The sequence below is a fragment of the Leucopleurus acutus genome, assembly GCF_964270905.1.
Source record: "Leucopleurus acutus genome assembly, chromosome: X".
NCBI classification, from domain to species: domain Eukaryota; kingdom Metazoa; phylum Chordata; class Mammalia; order Artiodactyla; family Delphinidae; genus Leucopleurus; species Leucopleurus acutus.
In genome coordinates, this window is record NC_139148.1 from 94,287,841 (window position 1) to 94,304,820 (window position 16,980).

Sequence of the window (16,980 nt, forward strand, 5' to 3'; positions counted from 1 at the left end):
GATAAATGAAAATAGCCACCCTGTACTCTGCCCTCAGAATTGTTCTCCTCAGGGTCCCACTTGCAGCACAGCATTCAAACCCCTGTGCCCAGTTAGTCAGATCCAAGTTTCTCAGGTGATACTGTACACTATTCCCTAAACTCTCCAATCCAACTTCCTTTTCCCTTCTCTGCTTTTTTTTTGGGGGGGGGGACCGCGCTGCGTGGCCTGCAGGATCCTAGTTCCCCAGCCAGGGAACGAACCAGGACCCCGGCAATGAAAGCGCCGAATCTTAATCCCTGGACTGCCAGGGAACTCCCACCTTCCCTGTTTTATGATGATGATTATAACAAGGTGAACTTCTCCAAAGTCCCCCGCATGACCTGACATGTGCTGACCCTCTCCAACCTGTTCTCCTCACTCTCTCCCTGGCTCACTCTGCTTCAATCACACTGGTATTCATGCTATTCTTTAAACACTTAAGCCTGTTCCTGCCCCAGGGCCTTTGCCCCAGCTGTTACTTCTGCCTGGAATGCTCTTCCCCTAGATGTTTTTGATCACTGGCCTCTTTTTATCACCCTAGTCTCAGTTCAATTGTCTATTCTCAGAGAGGCCTTTCCTGACCACTCAACCTAAAGTAGCCCCCAGTTACTTCCAATCATAGCACTATGTTACCTTTTCAACACTAAACATTCTGTCTCCCCCACGTTAGAATGTAAGCTCCCTGTAAGTAGGGACCTTATCTGTGCTGTCCCACACTGCATCCCCAATGTCTAAAACAGTGGATGGCATGTGAAAAATGCTTGATGACCTCACGGAGCTGGGATGTGAACACAGGTCTAACTCCCAAGCCTTGACCTTAACCCTTATGCCTTAGTGTTTTCTAAGTCTTCTGTCTCAATGCAGACTCAAAAATGAGGAAACTGCCATTCTGACCCTACCCACCTTGGGAAAAAAGCAACACATAAATTCTAACTATTATCTGTAATAAGAACTTTATCTCTGGGATGGATTTAGTATCATCCAACTTTTTTGTTTAATGTTGGCTGTTTTGTTCAAAAGAGAAAGGCATATTTATGAGCCAGCCTCACACTTAATCATTCTTGCCTCTTTGTACTGTGAACCTTTTCCTAATTCCCAGGGAGCACTGTGAATTTCTCAGATGGTCTCTTATCTCTTTAGACATTCCCACAACCCTTTATCACCACAACACCTCGGTAATAAGGTAGTGATGGCAGAGCTATGACAAAATATTGCTATTTTAGATTCCAAACACCTTCTTGATATGAAAGATATTTTATCTCTCTTATATGCCTTTGACATGGTAAGTGCTTTTGTACAGTTTCCAGTTTGCCCTCCACTTTATGGTATACAGGACAGGCAAGTTTTCATAAGGGTGAGATCAAGAGGTGCTGTGGAAGGTGAAAGCTGGGGGCTGGAATGGAATAGAGAACAGGGAGGCAGAGCAGCATTGAATTTAATCCTTACCAGTGCTGTGCCCCCTTTGTCTAATGTTGAGTGCTATATTTCTCAGGATAATGGATAATTTCTATTTGCTTTTCCGTATAGTTCTGTATTCTCCAAGCAGTCTTCAATGAACACGTATAATTAGTAAGGAGAAAAAACACCAGTCTGTTTCCGGATGATAAATTCATCACCTTCAAGGGAGAGGACTCAACAGGCATTGCCAAACTGGTATCTGTTTGGAGCTATGGCCTAATTCGAAACAATGCCCTTTAGGTGTCCCATAAAATTTGTCCATCATGGACCAGAAGTTTCCAGATCTCTAGCGTGGAGCAAGGAGGCTGGAGGCAGGGAGCTGGATAAGACAGGGGGAAAAAATCCCAACAACAGGAGCTGAACAAAAATATAAGGAGCACAAGCTGAGGTTTCTTGGGAACTTGGCATAACAAGGAGGCAAAGACACCCAGCTAACAGACAGGAAGCCATCACTGTCTTCTGTCACTGAGGAAAGTAACCAGAGAAGCCCCACTGGCCACAAGGCAATTTCCTGTAATGCTGGTCCTGGCAGTTCCCCCAGGAGTCTTCAATTACACTGGGCGGGGGAGGGGGCCGGGGGGAGGGCAGGGATAAAAGGAGTGGCTTCCAGGGAACATGGCAAGACCAAGAACAGAGGAAGTCTCTGACCTATCCTGGCTTGTCTGGGGACACGCTAACCGTTGCTAAACCAGGCCACATCACTGGTGTCATTCCCACCCTGGAATGCTTTCTCCCTTCCATGTATATGTATGCAATGCATCTCCAGTGGTTAGGACTCTGTGCTTCCACTGCAGGGGGCCTGGTTTCGATCCGGGGAACTAAGATCCCGCAAGCCCCGTAGTGTGGCCAAAAAAAAAAAAAAAAGCACTTATTATGCCATAATTGTATTGCAAAGAAAAAACAAAAGTAGTTCATAATGAAACAATATGTATTTTAATATGTAAATGCTCATACACGGCTCTGTTAGATGTAGGGACTTCGCTGGTGGCGCAGCGGTTAAGAAGCCACCTGCCAATGCAGGGGACACGGGTTGGAGCCCTGGTCCGGGAAGATCCCATATGCCGTGGAGTATGCATGCATGGCGTGTGCATGTGCCATGACTACTGAGCCTGGGCTCTAGAGTCCATGAGCCACAACTACTGAGCCCACATGCAACAACTACTGAAGCCTGCGCACCTAGAGCCCGTGCTCTGTAACAAGAGAAGCCACCGCAAAGAGAAGCCTGACTACCACAACGAAGAGTAGCCCCTGCTCACAACGACTAGAGAATGCCCGCATGCAGCAACGAAGACCCAACACAGCCAAAAATAAATAAAATAAATAAGTTAATTAATCAAAAAAAAAGAAGATGTAATGAAGTCATCAGAGGCTAGCAGCTTGATGCAGAATCACCAGGAATGCTACAGTCTGCTGAAGCAGAATGATTCTGGAATGTGGTATTGCTGACTCAAGTACCACAGATGGAGCTGCTATTAGTGCAGTGATTCTCTGAAATGGTGAATAACTCATGGTAAAGCTCTATTTTAACACTGTCATATTTCTTCAAAACACCTTTCACACCAAATCTCATTTGATTCTCTACCACAAATCTGACATAGGTGTTTTAGAGGTACAGGTATATGCAGCGACATACACACATACACAATATTACAATGCTTTCTTTATATCTTCACCTATCCCCCTAGACAGTAAGTTCCTCTGAGGTGATGTTGGTTTGTTCACTATAAAGCAAATCAGTTTAAACCCTCTAAGCCTCAATTTCCTCAACTATAAAATAGGGATAATAATATTTTAGCTCATTGGGTTTTGGGAGGTTAAAGGTAATGCCCCTAGCAAAGTGCTTGCCACATAGAGTATGCTCAATATATGTTAGCTGGAATTATCTAGTACTGTGCCTGCCTACTAGGTGATCACTGGATGACTGATTTGCATTTTAAAGATGAGGAAATGAAGGCTCAGCTGTTAGTGACTTCCTCACCATAGGAAGTTAAGTATCAGAGCTGGGATAAGAAACCAGCTATCCTCACTCTCTGCCTTTTTTTTTTTCCCCACTAAACCCACTGCCACCAATTCCAGGAATCAGCTTGAAATTGGGAAGTCAGGAAAAGAAAGATGAGTGTTGGGAGGTGTCTTTTTATTTATTTATTTATTTATTTATTTTTGCGGTACACGGGCCTCTCACTGCTGTGGCCTCTCCCCGCTGCGGAGCACAGGCTCCAGACGCGCAGGCCCAGCGGCCATGGCTCACGGGCCCAGCTGCTCCGCGGCATGTGGGATCCTTCCAGACCGGGGCACGAACCCGCGTCCCCTGCATCGGCAGGCGGACTCTCAACCACTGCGCCACCAGGGAAGCCCTGGGAGGTGTCTTTTTATTCTTTTGCTTTTTTTATCAAGATGGGTTTACTAACTTTACCATAACTTACATTGTTTGTACACTTACCATAACTTGCATTGTTTGTACACTTTCTAAACAACCATCCTATAGATATAATTCTCACAACTACTTTTGAAACAAGGAAAATTTATATATAAATTTTCCAGATTAAAAAAAAATTTAAACCTGAGTCTCAGAGTTGGTATTACTTGGCAGTAGTGAAGACTCAAAGACAGGGCCTTTCTTTTCAGTGCACAGGTAAACTTCTAAAATGAAAAATAATACAAGATGCTGAGGTGCCCTTTTAAAATCTTCATTCCCTGCTGGTTGCCTCAGGGTCCAAAAACTGAGAGAGGCCTCTTTGGCTGTATCAGAACTAGTCCTGGGGCCACATTCATAATAATGGGTACCACTCATGGAGCAAGTGCTATGTGCCTGGCTAAGTACTTCACTTTTGCTGTATCACAGAACTGTCCCAACTGCACTGTGTGGTAGGCACTATTACCGCCATCATTTCACAGATGAGAAAACTGAAGCTTGAAGGGGTTTACTAGTTTGCCTACTCAAGGTCATATAGCTAGGGAGTGGCACAAATTCAGACCCAAGTTTGACTCAAAATCTTAGTGCCCTTCCATTAAGCCTGGCCCCCTGTAGCATCATCCTAGGTTTCTGTACTTTGTGATAATAATACAGAGAGTCTGGCTTTACTTTGAGCAATTCCAAAGCAAAACCTATTCATTGAAATTTAAACACACACACACACACACACACACACACACACACACACACACACACACGCTAAACCAACCTTAGTCTTCTCCCATGTTTAATGTGCATTTGCCTTTTAAGAACAGTTCCCTATGAGTTTATGAATGAAAGGCTCTGGGAAGAGAAGGAATGGATCTGTACGAGCTGGCTCCCTACAAGGTGAGACTTGTCACCCACACTTTATTTTAAGGATGAAGCTGACACCAGACATTGATGAGTAGTTCAGGAAGGCATTTCCCTCCGTCTGTCCAACTGTGTTCACACACGTACACAAACGCAACAGATGGGCTCAGGCGGTGGTGAGAGGAACAAGCATTTTGGATTTCACTTGCAAAAGCCCTAGCCAGCCAGAATGAACCAGGGCCTGAGGGGATGTACTGTCCAGCTAGACCTTAAAGTGAATTCACCAAGCAAATGTTTAAGACACACAAACAGAAAAACTAAATCTTGTCCATAATGTTTGTAGAACAGCATTTCTGAAGGATATATGAGAAAAACATGCGAGAAAGAGACTGGGAGAAAGTGAGGAATCTTTGAGCTTTAAAGCTGGAAGGGGCCTGAGGACCAGAGGTCACACAGTTCACATGTAGTTAGGGTAGCCAGTTTTAACAAATAAAAATCCAGGATGCTGAGTTAAATTTGAATTGCAGAAAAACAATAAGTATATCCCAATTAGCATATTGTCTTATACGTATGTCCCAAATTAGCATAAATATGTTCCATGCAATATTTGGGACATACTTACACTAAAAATCTATTTGTTGTTTACCTGTAATTCAAATTTAACTGGGCATCTTATATTTTATCCGGAAATCCTACAAGTAGCATCATAACACACTTGTGTGACAAGTTCAGATGTGAGGAGTGTCAAAAGTAATTGTTAGTAATAACATTTTAAAGTACAAACTCTGCAACTTACTTTTAAACATATTAAGAGGGTATTCACATTTCTTTCTGTAATTGAGTCACTCTAACTTATTTGCCTTCTAATATGGTTTCTAAAGCAGGAAGGAAAGGTACAGTTATCACTAACATTGGAAGGATTAGATTCATTCATTTACTCAACACATGTGTATTGTGTGCCTGCTGTGTATGAGGCACTGTGCTAGGTGCTAGGGGTAGGATGATAAAAAAAAAACTGAATATGACTTTTTCATGAAAGTTCATAGCAGTTTTATTCGTAATAATCCCAAAGTGAGAAGAGCCCAGACTTCCATCAATAGGTGAGTAGATAAACTGTGGTATATTTGTACAATGGAATACTATTCATGAATTTAAAAAATGAACAAAGTATTGATACATGTAACTGCATGGATGAATATCACAGATACTATGTTAAGTGAAAGAAGCCATGCACGTAAGTGCATATTCAGTATGAATCCACTTATACGAAGCTCTAGGATAGGCAAAGCGAATATATGATGACAGAAATCAGTGGTTACCTCTGCAGGGTTGTGAGAGTGAGGTTGACTGGGGGCATGAGTACTTCCTGGGATAATGGATGTGTTCTATATTTTGTTTGGAGAGATGTTTATGAGTGTACACATTTGTCAAAACTCATGAAACTACACATGTATAATCAGCACATTTTATTGTCTGTAAAATATAATTTGATTGGGCTTCCCTGGTGGCGCAGTGGTTGAGAGTCCGCCCGCCGATGCAGGGGACACGGGTTCGTGCCCCGGTCAGGGAAGATCCCACATGCCGCGGAGCGGCTGGGCCCGTGAGCCATGGCCGCTGAGCCTGCACGTCCGGAGCCTGTGCTCCACAATGGGAGAGGCCACAACAGTGAGAGGCCCACGTAACACACACACACACACACACAAAATATATATATATATATATAAATTGATTAAAAAGTAAGCATAGTACTTGCCATCATGGAGCTGATATTCTCATATGGGATACAGATAAATACTTACACAAATATTTGAAGAATAATCATTGTGCAAAGTGTGATGGAGAAAAACAGGATACTCTGAAAGTTTACAATGTTCAAGTCATTAAGATATAAGCACTACTTCTTCATTCAACAAAGATTTACTGAGTGCCTACTCTGTGCCAGGCACTGGATTATGCCCTGGGAGTACCCTGTTAGACAAAATAGACTTGCTCCTTTGCTCTATGTTCTTGTAGAGGAGACAGATGTTGGAAGAGTAAATAATAATCTTTTAATTATAATTGTGCTATACGATACAAAGGAGACCAACGGAAGGATATGAGAACGTACAACAGGGACACTTGGCCTCCTTCATGGGATCAGAGAAGGTTTATTTAAGAAAGTGCAGTTAGGGGGACTTCCCTGGTGGTCCAGTGGCTAAGACTCCATGCTCTCAATGCAGGGGGTATGGGTTCAATCCCTGGTCGGGGAAGATTCTCCACTCCGAACGGTGTGGCCAAAAAAACCCCAAAAAGTGCAGTTAAACTGACATCTGAAGAACAGGAAGCATCAGCTAGGTCAAGGGATGGGAGTGAGGCAGAGAATCTTCCAGACAGAGGGAAAAATCAATGCACATGCCCTATGGTGAGAAAGAACGTGGCAGCTAGGAGAAGCCAAAGAAAGCCAGAGTGACTTTAACAGGAAAGTAAAGGGGAGAGTGACAGAAGATTTTGCTGTCTAGGCAGGCAAAGACTTGCTCATGCAGAGTCTTGTGGGTCATGTTAAGGAGGTTTGGTTTAATTGTCAGAGCAACAGGAAGTCACTGAATTATTTTAAGCAGAGACTAACATGGTCAGATTGATATTTTAGAAAAATTTTTCTAGTGGCAGTATCGCTAGTGGACAGGAGCGGGTAATAGTGAGGTGGGAGACCAATTAAGAGACTGTTGGAGAGGGATTTCCCTGGTGGCGCAGTGGTTGAGAATCCGCCTGCCAATGCAGGGGACACGGGTTTGAGACCCTTCCCACGGGTCTGGGAAGATCCCACATACCGCGGAGCAACTAAGTCCGTGCGCCACAACGACTGAGCCTGTGCTCTAGAGCCCGCGAGCCACAACTACTGAGCTCGTGTGCCACAACTACTGAAGCCCACGTGCCTAGAGCATGAGCTCTGCCACAAGAGAAGCCACTGCAATGAGAACCCCGTGCACTGCAATGAAGAGTAGCCCCTGCTTGCCGCAACTAGAGAAAGACCGCGTGCAGCAGTGAAGACCCAAGAACGAAGACCCAAAGCAGCCAAAAATAAATAAATAAGTAAATTTATATATATATATATATATAAAGAGAGACTATTGGAGAGAAGATGGTGGCCTGAACAAGGGTTATGGCAGTTGGATGAGGAGAAGTGAATGAACCTGAGACATATTTAAATAGAGGGGACACGACCAGAAAGGGACAAGTCTAGAACAAGGCTTTCTCACACCAAGTCTACTTCACTGATTTGAGGACAAACTTCAATGCACACCTGCTATGTATTATCACTGTGTTGGGCACAATGAAAGAAAGACAAATATTTAGGAAACTTTTATTACACTCAAGGAGCTTAAAGCCTAATGACAACTATGATCAAAAGAAGAAAGTGAGAAGTATTACTGGAAAAGGTGAAGAGATACTTTTCTAAAACTTAGATGTGATTATGTCCTGTCTTCTCTCAAAAACCTTTCATGACCCTCTCTTATCTGCAAACTTCTAAATCCAGGCATAACATTTAAGAGCCCCTTTAAATCAGGCTAAACCACAATTGTAGGCCAAACTATCACCTCCAATATTCTACTCATTGAGTTCTATTTATCAGCTATTCCATTTTCATGGAATGCTTTTCATATCTTATCCATTTCTCTGGAAATCCTAGTCACATCTTTTCTTTCTCTTTTTTGTAACAATTTTATTGAGATATAATTCATATACAATACATTCATTCACACATCCTTTCTTAAATTTTACCTGCCCTCTTTTCCAATAGCACTATTTATGTTTCATTATGGTATTCATTGCTCACTCTAACAGCTTCTCCTTTTGACTGTTTCAGAGAAATGGTGGTGAGAGTTTCTAATAAAAATATACAAGATTATTTTGAGTGGCCAGGTGGATCCTCAGGTTCCTCAGCTGTGTAAAGCATGGTGGGGCTTCATGTCCTACTTTCTGTGAGCCTATTCTTGCTACTAGACTTTAGGCATACAGCGTCATGGGCTTTAGTGGCCTGTCCCAGAGCCTTATGGCTTATTTATAATATGATGTTTTTAGGGAAATCATTCCAAGTTGAAAAAAAATCCCTTAGGGTTTCTAGTTGGTAGCCTAAGTTAGGATGGAAGAGTCAATAAGTTCTCTAAGAGTTGAACCTACAGGAATAGGAAGGACTGGGATTCCAGGACAGAGTATTCGACTTGCTGGAAATACCCTGACGGACTGTCTCATCTATTATTGAGTCCAAAGGATCAAGGACACTGCCATTTCTGTCTTTTGTACTTGGAAGAGAGAATTTAACCAATGCTCAGTTGAGACAGACAGTGAGTCCATGTGGAATTCACCAGCAGTAGCAACTATCAGAAGGATATAGAATGGGAAACAAATGCAGGTTGTTTCTATAATTTTTTAGCTAGATATTTAGCTCATGATATAGACAGTCTCTAAGGCATACTGATATAGATGAGAGTATAGATGTTCTGCTTGCTCAGAAATGAGCAAAGAGGACATGGGGAGGAGGATCTAAACCAGGGAAATAGAACGGTTCATAGCAAGTCCATCCCTCATGACTAGAAGGAAAATGAGAGGGAACCCCTCCCCAAATTACAAAACCCAGTACATAGAAGACTAGGATCTCTGTCTTCATTTGCCAAGAACTGCATGTTACTTTTACCTAATTTTATGGCTGTAATTTTAAGCTGTAAATCCTTTCAGAAGTTGTTTTTAATTTTGCTTGCATGGTAAGAAAGACAAACTAACTTGTCACATATGCCTGCATTTCTAAAATTAGGAGAAACAGCCCTAATCCCTTCTCATATGCAGAAAATAGAAACTAGTCGAGTAGTCTACTTGGTTGTGGGAACAGACTTTCAAAAAGAAACATGCCAAAAAATAAAAATAAAAATAAAAGCATGATATGTCATAAGCAAAGTTAAACTCCAATTCAAACTTTTTGGCCTTAGCCAAAGCCCACAAGCAAAGGAGTGGGCCAGTATTTCTGTCTCTGATTCTGTTTCATGGCTTTGAAACTCATCTGCTTTTTGTTTCCAGGCAAAGTGACATGCAAAACTCATTTCAGAAAGCCCATCTATAGCAAGGCCTCAACTACACCTTTGGTAAGTCCTTTGCAATATACAACCTACCAAAGCTCACTGAGAAGAAATAGATAATCTGAATAGTCCTATATTGATGTTAAAAATTGAATTTGTAGTTAAACCCTCCCCACAAAGAAAATTCCTAGGCCAGATAGCCTCCCTTGTGATTTCTACCAAAGCTTTAAGGAATAAATACCATTCCTATGCAAACTCTGCCAGAAAATTGAAGATGAGGGACTACCTCCTAACTCATCCTATGAATCAAGTATTACCATTACAGACAGTATCTTTTGGGAATATAGACACAAAAATTCTTAACAAAAATTTAGGAAATTGAATCCAATAGTATGTAAAAATAATGGTACATTGTGACCAAGTACAGTTTATCCTAGGAATGGTAGGTTGGTTTAACATTCAAAAGTCAATCAATATAATTCATCATATTAGTAGAGCAAATGGGAACAATATGATTATCTCAATAGATGCAGAAATATAATTTGACAAAACTCGACATCTATTCCTGATAAAAACCCAAAGCAAACTAGAAATGGAAGGGAATTTCTTCAGTCTGCTAAAGAGCATCTATGAACAAGCCTATAGGTAACATTATTCCTAATGGTGAAAGCCTGAATGCTTTCTCCACTAAGATTGGGAGCAATGCAAATATGTCCACATTTACACTTCTGTTCAATGTTGTGCTGGAGGTTCTAGCCAGTTTGATAAAGCATGGGTGAAAAAGGCACCCAGATTTGAAAGGAAGAAGTAAAACTGTCTCTATTCACAGATGACAATGTAAAAATACTACGACATCTACGAAAGAAGCAACTAGAACTAAGTGAGTTTAGTAATGTTTAATGACACAAGTTCAATATACAAAAATCAATTGTATATATGTTAACAGCAAACAACTGAAAATTGAAATTAAAATATAATTATAATAGCATCTAATATATGAGACATTTAGGAATAAACCTGACAAAATATTGGCTAAACCTGTACACTGAAAAGTTAATTGAAGAGAAAATTAAAGAAGACCTAAGTAAATGGAAAGCCATTGTTAAGAAATCGATTTCTACCCAATTGGTCATCATAGATTCAATGTCATTTTAAAATGCATACAGAACTACAGAGGACCTAGAATATCCAAAACAACTTTGAAACAGAAAAACAAAACTTTAAGACTTCCAGGACTTGACTTTTGAAAGTATTATTATGAAGCTACAGCAATCAATACAGTGTGTTATTGGGACCAATGAAACAAAATAGAGAGTCCAGAAATAGACCCACACATATATGGCCGATTAATTTTCAACAAAATGGCAAAGGCAATTCAGTAAATAAAGGATAGATTTTAACAAATGGTACTGCAACAACTGGATATCCTATGCAAAAGAAAAGAAAGAAAGGAAGGAAGGAAGGAAGGAAGGAAGGAAGGAAGGAAGGAAGGAAGGAGGGAGGGAGGGAGGGAGGGAGGGAGGGAGGGAGGGAGGGAGGGAGGGAGGGAAGGAAGGAAGGAAGGAAGGAAGGAAGGAAGGAAGGAAGGAAGGAAGGAAGGAAGGGACCTTGATCCGTACCTCACACCATATACAAACATTAACTTAAAATGGATTGCAGATCTAAATTTAAGCCCAAACTTTAAAATTTTCAGTAGAAACATAGGAGAAAATCTTTATGACAAAGATTTTAGGTTAGGCAAAGATTTCTTAGATACAGCACCAAAAGCTTGATGTAAAGAAGAAAAAATTGAGAAATTGGACTTCATCCAAATTAAAACTTCTACTGTTTGAAAGATATTCTTAAGAGAATGTAAAGACAAGCTCCAGACTGAGAGGAAATATTTGCAAATCACGTTATCTCCTAAGGGACTATAATAGAGTCAATACCATAAATGAATATAAAAAATAAATATGCTAAGTAAAAGAAGCCAGTAAGAAAGCATTTATATTCTTTATTTCCATTTACATAGAATTCTGGAAAATGAAAATTAATTTATAGTGACAGAAAGCAGATTCGTTATTGTCCAGGGACAGGGGGTGATGCAAAAGTGTGAGGGGAGGGATTACAAAGGGGCATGAGGAAATGTTTGGGGATGATGAATGTGTTCATTATCTTGACTGTGGGGTATGTTTTTATGGTTGTATACATATGTCTAAACTTAAAATGTACACTTTAAATATATGCAGTTTACTGTATGTCAATCATACCTCAGTAAAGCTGTTAAAAATACTATTAGGGTACTCAAAAGGACTCAAAAGCCAATCTGAATACACTTCCACTGGCCAAGTAAGTGATGATTTGTATATCAATAATGATAACTGCAGTGAATGAAATGCTTAAAATATTTAAAACTTCATGAGTTCATAATGGTACTCTCCTCCAGACCCCCAAACAAAAACCCCTCACTAGTCACCTTTGGAGGATGCTAGAGAATTAGGTATTTTTTAAATTGGTAGAAAAATAAATGGGGGGGGGAGTGGTGGTGGAACCAAGCATTTATCCTGCCTTTACTAAATGAACTATAACTCAGGGTAACCGTAAGAATTAGTGAAGGAATGTTTCCCCTAAAATAAAAGATGGAATTACAGAATCAACATTTGCAAGCCCCTATGAGGTAAAGGATTGAGGCAATGCATATCAACAACTGCTGACATCACAGAGAAACAAGCATATATTGCAGACATTTTACACCTCCTGATGGGAAGGATAAAATACGACCTGATGAAATATGATGAAACAGTCTTGGAGAGAGAGGAAGGGAGGGGGAGAAAGAGACAGAGAGGGAAGACACAGATAGAGATAGAGGTAGAGATGAGAGAGAGGGAGGGAGGGAGGGAGAGAAAGAATCTGATCAAGTGTCTAGATCTAACTACCAATGCTTTACAATAATGCAAGAGCAAATGCAGGAAACGGCAACCAACAAACCGAAACCGTGGGCAACTGTTACAGGAAAAGGTGACTTAAGAGACTTACTACCTAATCATAATGTAGGGGCTTTATTTGGACACTCAAATGTAAGGAAGCAAAACAATGAGAAAATATGACCACTGACTGGCTATCTGATTATATTATGGAATTATTGTTCATTTTGTTTTTGGTGTGATAATGGAATTTTGGATGTTTTCGTGACTTATTTTTAAGAAATACATAATGAAATACAGATGAAGTCAAATGATCTCTGGAATTTGTTTCAATGTAATTGAGAGTGAGAAGTGGGGATAGATGAAACAAGAGTGTCTGAATTGGTCAGTTTGAAGCTGAGCACTTGGTACATGGGAGGAGTTTCACTGTACTATTCTATTTTGTATATGTTTGACGTTTTCGATAAGAAAGGATTTTAGGAAAGGAATTTAGGTTTCCGAACTGGTGAATGGACGGATGAAGGTGAATGATGAGATGTGGGAGATGGAGGAGTCAAAGGTGACTCCTTCAGCTTGAGCAACAGGGAGGATGGTGGTGCTATTTGCTGAGATGGGGAAGCATGGAATAGGACCAATATGTGTGTGTGTGTAGAGAATGAGTTCTGTTTTGGACACACTGCATTTAAGGAAACTGTGAAAGCCAGGGTGACATATCTAAGTAGTCAGCTATATATGTACTTAGAGCTTGGAAAGATTTGGGCTGAAAGATATAATTGTGTAGGAATGACATTGTGCATGGTGAGAAGAGGTCCTTGGGAAAAGGCCTGAGGAACACTCACATTAAAGATCTGAGCAGAGAAAGTCGGGTCTAGAATTGTATGGATACAAAGCGGAATGGGACAAAGCCTGCCTTTGGGGAGCTCACACTTTAGCCAGTGAGACACATTCACTTAAGTTCTATAAGACTGGTACTGGCTCAGATACTTTTGAAAATATTCACATGCTACCTTGCATGGTTCTCCAAGTATTTTATGGACATTAATTAGTCTTCTCTCCCCCAAGGCTGTAAATGACTCCAGTGCAGGGAGTAAGAGAAGAGCTTGCGTTTTGGGGCATAAGTGGAATTCAGCACATTTTAAGGACATAGGTCTTCCCTAAAATACCAGGCCAGCCTTTCTGATGGGTGTTACGTGCAAGTTAGGCACTGATAGAGCCTGAAAACTGAAGAGGCAGTCCTGAAAACCAGGAGGTGGGAGCCGGGGAACAGCTTACTGTCCCAGCCCATAGATGCACTGTCTAGTTTGGCTCAAATCAAGTTGTCAGAGAGACAAATGCGCTGACCAGGAGCATCCATGTGCCTGGTTTGCACTGCACAGTGACATCAAGCAACTTCTCCATACCTAACCTGGGCTCCAGAGATTAGGACAATATTAGGGAAAAGCTCTGGCAACACTGAGGCTTCTTAGATCGTCACCACTTTGTCATTATACACCATGTAGAAAGCCAAGATTCAATACATGTTTACTGAATTAATAAATTCAATCAATAGATTTAAACAATAGCCTAAAGAGAGAAGCAGAATCTATTTTTGCCTGGTGGCAAGCTTTCTCCTTCAGAATTAAGTATATTGTCCACTTACAGACAAAGTCTGAGTGCCATGAGCATTATTAGCAGGTGTAAAGGGCAGCAGGAAATACACCTGTGTACTCTTCTTGTGGCTTTATTTTCCTACCTTGTCCTACCTTTGTCAATGTGCTTTGCCATATTTTGCCACATTGTACAAATCTCTTTGTACAGAGATCTCTTCTCTATCTTCCCAGAGCCTAGTACTGGGCCTGGTATGTTAGTAGGTGGCTGTATTAGTTAAGGTTCTCCAGAGAAACAGAACTATGAGGATGTGTGTGTGTTTACTGTATGTATGCATGCATGTATGTACATCTGTACATATGTCTGTACTTTTTTTTTTTTTTTTTTGCGGTATGTGGGCCTCTCACTGCTGTGGCCTCTCCCGTTGCGGAGCACAGGCTCCGGACGCGCAGGCTCAGCGGCCATGGCTCACGGGCCCAGCCGCTCCGCGGCATGTGGGATCTTCCCGGACTGGGGCACGAACCCGTGTCCCCTGCATCGGCAGGCGGACTCTCAACCACTGTGCCACCAGGGAAGCCCTGTCTGTACATATTTAAAGGAACTGGCTCATACAATGGGGACTGGCAAGTCTGAAATATGCAGGGCAGGCTGTCAGGGTGAAAACTCAGGGAAGAGTTGATGTTACAGTCCCAAGTCCAAAGGCAGTCTGGAGGCAGAATTTCTTCTTCCTTAGGAGATCTCAGTCTTTTCCTCTTAAGCCCTTCAACTGATTGGATGAGGCCCACCCACATTATGGAGGGTAGTATGCTTTATTCAAAGTTTATTGATTTAAATGTAATCATGTCTAAAAAATACCTTCATAGCAATATCTAGACTGGTGTTTGAGCAAATATGTGGGCACCATAGCCTAGCCAAGTTGACACATAAAATTAACCACCACAGTGGTTAATACATGTTTATAAAATAGAACTGAAATCAGTGGACTGCCCACATTTGCATATCTACTTTTGAATATCAAGTAGCAAATGCAGTGGGCACACAGGCATCTGGGAACACAGGACACTGGTTTATTTCTAACTGGACAAAACAGTTTTTCAGTAAAGCCTGTGAAACATGAAATGGGAGTAATTAAGGTACAGATGAAACTTATTTTCAGATTCCCTCCAATCTTTTAATCATTTTTTAACTGATGAGCCACTACATTATTCATTCATTTAGAGTCAAAAAAGTAACGTGAGCTGGCATTCTTGGAACTGGTTTCTAGTCCCTTCTTTACTATTAACTGGCTGAAGTGAATTTGGGTAACTCACTTTACCTCTCTTGGTTTCTGCTTCACCAACAGCAAAACAAGATCTCATTCTTTAAAGCAAGTGTGGTATAGTAAATTGAAGCCTTCAGAGAGATCTGGGTTCAAACCTTGGTTTATAACACTTACTAGTTCTGGGCAAGTTGCTTCTGAGCTCGTTTCCACAGCTGCAACGTGGGAATATGGATACTTACCTCACAACAGGGTTGTTACACAGATCGAATAAGACAAACTGAGTGCACAGTGTACAATGGATGTTAATTACTTTCACTGCCCCTTCCCCTTTCAGCACAAATACTATATGATTCTGTTTTGTGTAGGTGGAACATTAATCCCTCTTAGAAAAATACAGCTTCCAGCCAAGAGACTAATCATAAGCAGGAAATTCAAAAGATACATTTGAGATTATAGAGTCTTGAGCTGCTTTTGTTATGGTGTAATTTCATTTCATTTGGAAAGGATCTTTATGATCATTTGATATTCTTTCGAATCTGGCTAAAGTCCCTTGACTCTTTAACTCCCATGGGCCACATCGATGGCTTGGAGGGTGTGGGAAAGCAGGGAAGGGCAATGTCATGGGTATTTCTGCAGCAACAGACAGAGGGTTGAGAACTTGCTGTGTGGCAAGCACTATGCTTGCGTGATCTCATTTAACATTCATAACAAACCAACAAATGTAGGTACTATTAATATCCCCATGTTTACAGATGAGGAAACTGAGGCTCAGAGGGGTGAGGTAACTTGCCCAAGATTGCACAGCTAGGAAACACGGAATTGGAATTTAGTCCCACATCTGTTTGATTCAGACCACATGCTCTTAACTAGTACACTTCTCTTCTTGGACAGTGTCTTATATAAAAAACACACAGGCTTTTGACATTTTAAAGAAACTTTTTGAGTAGAAAAATTAATATGTAAGTGTGTATGTATGTATGTATGTGTGTGTGCATATCTGTACATGTGTACACGCAATTTACATAGTTAAAAATTGAGGTGTTAAGAAACCAGCATACCTCATTTCTCTGGAGATTAAGATCACTTCCAGAGTTCTACAAGGGGGTGCAGGGGTAAGTGGCAAAGTCAATAAAAGGGCTGTGCCTCTACTTATCTGTGATATTGACTAGACATCACATTTAGCGTGAGACTTATATAGGGTGTTCCTAGTAGCTGCCATGTATTTAGTGCTTACTATGTGCCAGGCACTGTGCTAAGTGCTTTGCATGTATATGCCATGTAACCCCCCAAGCAACCATATTCAGCAGATGCGAAGACTGAGGCTCAGAGGTTACATCACTCGCTCGAGACCATACAACTAGTAAATAGCACAGCTAGGATTCAACTCAAACTTCAAAACCTTTGTTTTAAACCACTATGCTAGATTTCCATGAAAAG

The 16,980-nt window shown here is 41.1% G+C and overlaps 1 protein-coding gene across 1 annotated transcript in view; it reads right to left on the reverse strand.

Moving 5' to 3' along the window:
* Positions 1 to 16,980, reverse strand: part of COL4A6 (collagen type IV alpha 6 chain) — a gene marked incomplete at both ends in the record, with an annotated part of 280,878 nt that overhangs the window by 156,331 nt on the left and 107,567 nt on the right. The gene's annotated exons all lie outside the window — the stretch shown is intronic.